This window comes from Mus pahari, chromosome 15, assembly GCF_900095145.1.
Source record: "Mus pahari chromosome 15, PAHARI_EIJ_v1.1, whole genome shotgun sequence".
In the NCBI taxonomy this organism is placed as follows: domain Eukaryota; kingdom Metazoa; phylum Chordata; class Mammalia; order Rodentia; family Muridae; genus Mus; species Mus pahari.
Genome location: NC_034604.1, coordinates 10,641,303 through 10,650,775, shown reverse-complemented (window position 1 = coordinate 10,650,775; position 9,473 = coordinate 10,641,303).

Genomic DNA, 9,473 nt, shown 5'->3' with positions numbered 1-9,473 from the left:
CCCCGTAGGAAGACCCACAGTGTCAGCTAACCTGGACCCCTGGGATGGCAACCCCGTAGGAAGACCCACAGTGTCAGCTAACCTGGACCCCTGGGGCTTTGCAGAGATTAAGCCACCAACCAAAGAGCATACATGGGCTGGTCCAAGGCCCAAGACACATATGTAGCAGAGGACTGGCCTCCGTGGGAGAGGATGTCTCTAATCCTGTAGAGACATGATGCCCTCAGGAAGGGGGACAGGGTGCAGGAGTCACTCTCTCATTGGCAAAGGGAAGAGGGATGGGGTGAAGAATTGTGGGAGGGGATACAGGGGGGCAACATTTGGTTTGTAAAGAAATAAAATAATTAACTAAAAGAAAAAAGAATGTTAAAGTCTCTGGTTCTGACCTTTTTGAAAATTTCACCTAACTTTGGTTCATCTGCATCCATAGAATGGTTCTTCTTAGAAGATCCACTATACATCTCTAATTTCAGGACCATGAGTTCTTGTAAACAGTGGGAAATTAATACATGAATTTCTTACCTCTTATTCTCTTGCTTCCTGGCTCCCCCCTCTGCCTTCCCTTCTCCCCTTTTATCATGTGGCCATGGCCACCCTCTACTTCTCCCTCTCTCTGGCTTTCTACAATAAACCTTAAAACCATGGACCATCTCTTCTCATCAGATCCGCCCTGCTGGAGCAATGGAGCAGGTTTCCCTCTAAGAAGCTGAGCCAGGCATCTAATCTCCAGGTGGGAAACCTCCCTGCACTCCAGCCACAGCTGCCACCAACCCAAGCTGCCCACCCAGCAAGCCTAACTTGCCAGAGCTCTCCTCCCTACCCTTTTCCCTTCAGGCCTCCCGGGCCAGAGTCCCCCGAGGGTCTCCACTTTGTTCTCAGCTCTTCCATGACATTCATTGTGTCTGGGATGTAGGAGAGTGAGAACCTGACATGCCTGAACCCCAGAACCAGCTCTTCTGCAATACCAGCAGGGGTCTGTGGTGCCCAAGAGTCGGAGGAATACTCTGTGTGTGTATAGACACACACACACACACACACACACACACACACAGAGAGAGAGAGAGAGAGAGAGAGAGAGAGAGAGAGAGAGAGAGAGAGAGAGAGAGAGAGAGAGAGAGAGAGAGAAGTAGCAAGTCATTAGTAGCTCATTTCATGAGATGATGAGATAGGAACACAAATAACAATGCCTGACAAGACAGCTCAGGCAAGGTCGAGTCTCATGCAGGCGCTCATGGCTGTTCATGTTATCCTCATGCAGAATGCTAGATAACAAGATAGCTGGCCACAACATACATGCATTATTGAAAAAATAAAAAAACCTGGTGAGTATCTTGAAAAGAAAAGCCTAAGCCTTCTAGAATTTCTAGTAGCAGAGAGTTCAGACTGAAGGAACGTATCTCCTGTCGTGTTTCCTGAAAGAGCTTAGAATTTTATATTGGACTAAAAAAAAAAAATGGCTGAGGGGAGGGAAGGCTTCTCAGGATGAATCTTTTCCAGGCTCCCTCTTGCTTTGTTTTTGCCTGGGGCATTATTTTTTGTTTGCCAAGACCAGCTGCTTCCTCGCTGGCCAGGCTTCCGTTTAGCGGCCCAGGGCTGCCTCTCTGATGTGGGGGAATTTGCCCCTCTGAGCTTGGACAGGGCAGCTGCGTATCCCCGGGCTGGGCAAGGGGGGGTGAGCTGCCCTGAGGCCGGGATGAATGCATTCTCTCTCGGCAGCTCTTTCACCAGCGTCTCTTCCGAGTTGTCTACAAATGTGACCCCTTGCCAGCCTTGCCTGAGTTTCTCAGCTCTGCTGCCTCTGGGACCCAGGCCCGGAGACAAAGGGGGCTGGCTCAGCTTTAGATGCCAGCCAGCTATTTTCCTTCCACACGGTCTCTGGGAACACTTACTAATCGTATCAGACCCTGAAATGATTTAAGCCTTTCCTATCTGCTAAGCATGAGATCTGTTGTTGGCACACAGACAAATCCCAAACTACCTCCACAGGATAACATACACAATTTAAAATTTTAGAGTAAAATGTACCATTAATCAACCATCAACAAGTACTCGTTCATTTATCGCATGCTGTGCTCGGCAATGTGCAAGAAACAGAAAGGAGAGCTTGGTCTACTCACAAAACCTGGCCCAGAGCATTGTGGGTAACTCGGTTCTTCTACCCCATCTGAAGGGCCTCCTCCATGTTTGTCCTGGTTGAACTGTGTCTGGAGAAACTCATTTGTCAAAGACCTGGTTAGTAGTACTGAATAAAGATGAGACTTCATTTAGAAATAGGATGTTGCAGGAGTCATTATTTGAGAGGCATGTCATCCTACAATAGGGCGGCCTTTACTAAAGTTTGGCTATAAGTTGTCCCTAGGGTCTTCCTGGCTAGAAGCTTGGTCCCTAGTGTAGCTGAGGTGACAGCATGTAGTGGAGGTCTTTAGGTCACTGGGGACATTTCTACTAGAAAGAACTAATGTTTCCGTGGGAGGGTTATTATAAGTGGAGGACTGGTACTCTCTTTGTACTGGCTTTCTGTCTCACTACATGCCTACCCTCTTGCTCACAGTCCTGTTATGATTCCATCCCATCATGTGAGATGCCAGAGCTGTCCTCACCAGGGCTGTGCTGTTTGGACTTTCAGACTTCAAAGCTATGAGCTAAACGAACCTCTTTTCTGTATAAAACACTCAACCTCAAGTATTTTGTTATATTAATGGAAATGGACTAAATTCAGTCTAACTGAAAGCCTCGTAAAGCTTTGGAAATCTGGATGGGGGAGAGGGAGAGGAGAAGAAGGAAGAGGACGAGGTGAAGAGATGGAGTGGGGAGGGGAAGACATAGGAATACTGGAGTTTTGCCACACACCAAGGAACTCTCAGAGACACAGATGGTCACGGAACAGCTCAGAGAAGCACCATGCCCACAGGCGGGAGCAGAGACCTGCTGACACCTGATCTAGGGTTTCTGGACTCCTGAGTTGTTGTTGGTGGTGGTGGGGTCTTTCCATCCCTGAAGCTACTCCTGTTGTAGAACTCTGCTGTGACAGCCCTGCCGAAGAACACAACCATGCAGCACATGGCCATCGATTTGTCCTGGGGAACGCTCGACTCGCTACTGACTCAACTCCACAGTCCTAGCAGAGGCTTCCTTCTGCTGAGGTGTGGCCCATGTGTCACGACACAGGGAAGCCTTCTTCTAGACTGCTCCACCTGGGGTGGAGGTGGGGTCCTGTGCTGTCTGACCCACAACCCTGCCGTAGTTCCTCATGGGATTGTCATTGCATACACCGCTCAAAGGTTTTTTTTTTTTTTTGTTTTTCCCAAAACATATCTATTTTCTATATCAAAGTGACTGTTTCAGAAGGTTCTCATCTGTCTAATTTCTGCTCAGCACACAGTAGATACTAGGAAGCTTTTTTTTTTTCAAAAGAAATAAGAACTTAAACTCTCACTTTGAACACAAGTTTTTGAGAGGCTTCATAGCTGTGCTTTGAAATCGCTCTTTCCTTCTTCCCTCTCTTTCTTTCCTCTCTCTCCTCTTCTCTTTCTCACTTTCTGAGTTGATCTCTATGAACTTTGAAATCACAGTTGGAGCCCAGAAGGGGCTCACAAAATCGTTTGGTCACAGGATGACAGTGTGACTGTGACTGTGTTCACCAGGGAACAAAATGCAGAGCCTGGACTGGTGCAATGGGTGGTGGGTACAGGGGGCTCCTGGGAAATTCTTCAGCTATACACTTGTGAGTAACAGGCTCAGCAGGTGGGGATGGAGGTGGGAGGTAAGCAATGATTGATGATATAGTCAGCATTCTGTTTATGTATGGTTTATATCTCATCTGTTTCCCAGAAGGACTGGGGTGTGTGTGTGTGTGTGGGGGGGTGTTGACCAGTTGTAGGTGAAGGATCTTTTGGGAATGATGTTGAGTCCTCAGGGGTGAGTAATGAGGAAATAGAGGGGTCCTTATCACAGACAGGAAAGGCTGAGAGGAGGCAGTCTTTCTGAGCAGTGATGTGTTTGGCTTCGGATTTGTTCCTCTTGAGGTGACAAAGGGACTTTCAAGTAGAAGACACTACTTACTAGCTGATTGTAAACACATTACTTAGAAAACTTATCTTTTGAAAGCAGGGTGCCTGAAAAAACAAATTCGTATGATTAGCACACGAACAGATTTGAAAGCTGTGAAGCAGGAGGCATTGGCTCCCAGTGTACGATCTGTGTTGTAAATGAAGTGTGATTTTGATGATCACTAATGTGTGCTGGAGCGGGGAGCAGGCTTGCTGCTCAGGCAGAGACCTGAGTTCAATCCCCAGCACCCACACAAAGCAAAGCTCCTGGTGCCATGGCTCACACTTGAAATCTGAGTGCTGGCCTTTTACAGAAGGTGATCCCTGGCGCTCACTGGCCAGTCAGCTTAGACTAACAGGTGAGCCACAGGTCCCAGTTAGAGAGCTGTCTTAGTCAGGGTTTCTATTCCTGCACAAACATGACCAAGAAGCAAGTTGGGGAGGAAAGGGTTTATTCCGGTTACATTTCCATACTGCTGTTGATCACCAAAGGATGCAGGACTGGAACTCAAGCAGGTCAGAAAACAGGAGCTGATGCAGAGGCCATGGAGGGATGTTCTTAACTAGCTTGCTACCCCTGGCTTGCTCAGCCTGCTTTCCTATAGAATCCAAGACTACCAGCCCAGAGATGGTCCCACCCACACGGGGCCTCTTCCCCTTGATCACTAATTGAGGAAATGCCCCACAGCTGAATCTCATGGGCGCATTTCCCCAACTAAAGCTCCTTTCTCTGTGATAACTCCAGCTGTGTCAAATTGACACAAAGCTAGCCAGTACAAGAGCTTTTCTCAAAAGTCAAGGCAGGGCTGAGGAGATTATTCTATGGGTAAAGCATTTGTCAACAAACTCCAGAACTCACATATATGTCAGGTGGGTACAGTGGTCTGTCTGTAATCTCAGCATGCAGGAGGTGAAGATAGGAGATTCCCAGAGCTCGTTGAGTAGCTAGACTAGCTACTCCTGTGCACATACACACACATTGGAATGCATACAAGCACACACACACACACACACACACACACACACACACACACAGTCAAGGTGAAGGCGCCTGAGGAATAGCTTCGCATATGTACATTCATACAAATACCACTCCCCAAAATGTATGCAACACACACACACACACACACACACACACACACACACACAACCAGTTTTCTATATCTGTGTCCAGGGCTGTGAAGCAATTTGCTGAAAGTTTGCTTTCCTGGGTCCTGGGAGGATCCTTTGGTGTCCTGTTGTCTGGCTGAGCACCACTCCAGTCCAGTTCAGTGGCAAGAGCGTCCACGTATCCTCCGGTGATGTCTCCCTTGTCTGTGTCTTGGGTAGCAGAAATGCATACTGGCAAGACTCACCCTTCTGCTGTGACAGATTGCTACACCACAGGGCCCATTCAAGCAACTTCTCTTCTGCCTGCCTTCATTCTGAGAGCAGCTTTTAGTGTCCTCCTTGGAAAAGCACATGAAATGATGTGTGGTATCCAGGGCCAGAGCTCAGGAAATGAGCACCAAGTTAGGACTTAGAAGCAAAATAAAGGGGTTATAGCCATGAGAAGTTTCTGAGGTTGCTGATGTGTAAAAACATCTAATTGGTGAGTATGGTCTCCTTGAAGACGGAAAGGGAACAGGCTTTGATTTGTGAATTCTCCTCGCATGTTTTCTTTCACAGAGTCTAAGACAAGACTTTATCTGTATTTTATATGTGTGTTAGAATTTAGAATATGCCCAAATTGCAACGAAATTTAGAATTTCCTATTTACCTTCCTTACTTCCTCTTCTGATTTGATGTAAGAACAAGAATTATTTTTATTTTTACTTATGTCTACATGGGAATGTCTGTGTGAGTATATGCAGGCACTGGCAGATGCTAGAAGGTGTTGGGTCCATGGGACTGAGGTTAAAGGTTAGCCACTGACAAGGGTGTGGGGAACAGAACTTGGGTCCTTTCGAAGAACATGAAGTGCTCTGAACAGCTGAGCTGTCTCTCTAGCTCTCTGGTTATCCGTTCAGACAAGGCTCCACTCTATCCCAAGCTGGTCTGGAATTCACTATGCAGTCCATGTTTACCCCAAATCCACACCAATCCTACGATGTCTACCTCTGAGTGCTGAGACTGAAGTGTGAGCCATCATGCTCAGTTGATTTGGGTTTTTGTTTTGTTTTGCTTTGCTTTTATGGTTTTTTTGTTTTTATTTATTTTTTAAATCTAAAGCTTTACAAACTTAAATGTTTTCTTAAAAATATTCATAAGTAAAAAATATTCAAGCATAGACTATAGTCTCACCAGTAAAGACTGCCATCTCCCATCCTTGGAGTTGATGGCTCTCTCTGCAGGGAACCTGTGAATACTTTGGTACAGAGCTTTCTATACCCTTGTCTGCACATATGTATATTCACTAATATATGCCTGTGATGTGCTGTTTTGATGCCCACATGATTGATTGCTGTAGAGAGGCCGTTTCTCCAGGATGATGCTCTAGTTTGAAGAGAAAGTATCTTCCATAACGCTCAGGTCTCAAACATCAACGCTCCAAGACCACCATGGAGGCTTTAACTCAAACAATAGATTAATCCATGGGTGGGATCATAATTTAATGTTATTACAAGGAACTGGATCTTAGGAAAGGAAGCAGGTCACTGAGGGTGTGTCTAGAAAAAGCTTGTACTGATTCAGGTCCTTTCCTCATTTCTCTGACTCCTGGCTGATAGCAGTAGAACAATTTGTATCAATAAACATATAAGCTGCTTTTAGTTTTTTCATTTTCTGCTTTTCTTGGCACATGCCTACATATTTTTCTTATCTATCTTCTTATTTGTCTATCTATCTGTCTGTCTGTCTATCTATCTATCTGTCTGTCTGTCTATCTATCTATCTATCTATCTATCTATCTATCTATCTATCTATCTGTGTGTATGTATGTACATGGCCCGTGGAGATCAGCGAACAACTCATAAGAGTAAGTTGTTGCCGGGCGTGGTGGTGCACACCTTTAATCCCTGCACTCAAGAGGCAGAGGCAGACGGATTTCTGAGTTCGAGGCCAGCCTGGTCTACAAAGTGAGTTCCAGGACAGCCAGGGCTATACAGGGAAACCCTGTCTCGAAAACAAAACAAAAAACAAAAACAAACAAGCAAAAAAAAAGAGTAAGTTGTTAGGCTTAATGACTTACTGTTTGTTGTTGTCTTGGTCTTAACTGCAGACAACAGGAAGGAGAGAACCTTAGCTGAGGAATTGACTCCATCAGACTGGCCACTGGTCATGTCTTTTGGGCATTTGTTTTTTTTTGTTTTTTGTTTTTTTGTTTTTTGTTTTTTTGATTAATGGTTGGGATGGGAGGGCTCAGCTTTCTGTGAGTTTTGTAGTTATTAGAAAAGTGGTTGTGGGTTATAGAAGTAAAGTAGCCATGGAAGGCATGGAAGACACAAGTAAGCAACATTCCTCCATTTACATTTCTCTAACAAGGCATCTCTGTCATCTATTAAGTCTCACTCCTAGTCTACATTATCTTCTGTAACATATTCAGCCACTATGGTTTCTTGGAATACGTTGATATTCTGTAAGATCTTTAGGATTCTTTATCTGGCATTTCATATACGTTGGAATCAGTTTCTAGAGACTTTTTATAAACTTTATATTGGGATTAATATGACTTCTACCTTTATGTGAGACCCTGTATAGGACAGGAGGGAGGGAGGAAGAGGGAGAGGGAGAGGGAGAGGGAGAGGGAGAGGGAGAGGGAGAGGGAGAGGGAGAGGGAGAGGGAGGGAGGGAGGGAGGGAGGGAACTGCTGGCAGTGTCTGTATTGAGGTTTCCTCTTACTTTGATGGAATATCTGGAGTCTCTAGATCTCTCCAGCTCTGTGGAGAATTAAACCTGAGTGTCTGCTCCTCACCCACCTCAGGGAGAAGCTCTTGGAAAGCACCGATGGCTTTTAATCTGCTTACTTATATATTTTTATGTGTTTTATGTGTAGCTCTTGAATTGCCTTGAGATTCCTTTCTGTACAGGGATTTTTTTCTGTAGGAATCCGAGTACATGACATGTATTTCACACACCCTGCTTGTTTTCCACCAATGTAGTCTTGCATACAATTATGTTTGTTATCCATGCATACAGAGGTGAGGTATTTCTAGCCATCCTTCTCTATTTTCCTGCTGAATACTCTTATAAATGCACCATTTTAGTTTCTGTAACCATGTGGTGTCATTATAATCTGGCAGCATACATTCATGAATTCTTTGTTCCTTGATGCGTCGCGGTCTTCTCCTTCCCTTCCTCTTCTGGCTTCCTTCTCTCACGTTTGCTCTTCCTCGTACTTTTCCTTTTCCTCCCTCCATCATTTCTTCCCTTTGTTCGGGATTTCCTTTTTCCCCCTCCCCCTCCCCCTTCCTCTCTCCACCTTCTCTCCCTGTTTCCCTCCTTCCTTCCCCCTCTCTCCCTCCATCCCTCTCTCTTTCTGTCTCTCTCCCCTCTCTCTTTTCTCTCTTCCCATCTTTCCTCTTTCCTCCCTATGTGCTCTCTCTCTTCTCTCTCTCTCTCTCTCTCTCTCTCTCTCTCTCTCTCTCTCTCTCAATATCTGCTCAAGAACTCTGAACCTAGACTAACTTTGTACTCAAAATTCTTCCTCCCCTAGCCTCTTGAGTTTCAAGGAACATACCAACACACTCAACCTCAGATTAAAACACAAAACCAAAAGCAAAACAACCATTTTCCTATATTTATTTACAATCATTGTGTAGAGTTCATGCCAATGGGTTTTAACACCCACATTTATTTGAATACAGATATTACATATACACTATTGAGTCATTTTAGCAATCCATTATTAAATTTAATTGAAATATTTTGGTTTTTTTATTTATTTTTAGCTTTATTAGGTATTTTCTTTATTTACACTTCAAATGTTACCTCCATTCCTATTTTCCCCTCCTAAAAGCACCTTTCACCTCCCCCTCCCCCTGGTCCCCAACCCACCCACTCCCACTTCCTGGCCTAGGCATTCCCCTATACTGGGGCATAGAACCATCACCAAGAGAGAGACCAAGGGCCTCTCTTCCCATTGATGACTGACTAGGCTATCCTCTGCTACATATGCAGCTAGAGCCATGAATTCCTCCATGTGTTTTCTTTGATTGGTGCTTTAGTTACAGGGAGCTCTGTGGGTACTGGTTAGTTCATATTGTTGATCCTCCTATAGGGCTGCAAACCCCTTCAGCTCCTTGGGTACTTTCTCTAGCTCCTTCATTGGGGACCCTATGCTCTATCTAATGGATGACCGTGAGCATCCACTTCTGAATTAGGCACTGGCAGAGCCTCTCCGGAGGCAGCTATATCAGGCTCCTGTCAGCAAGCTCTTCTTGGCATCTGCAATAGTGTCTGAGTTTGGTGGTTGTTTATGGAATGGATCCTGAGGTGGAGCAGTCT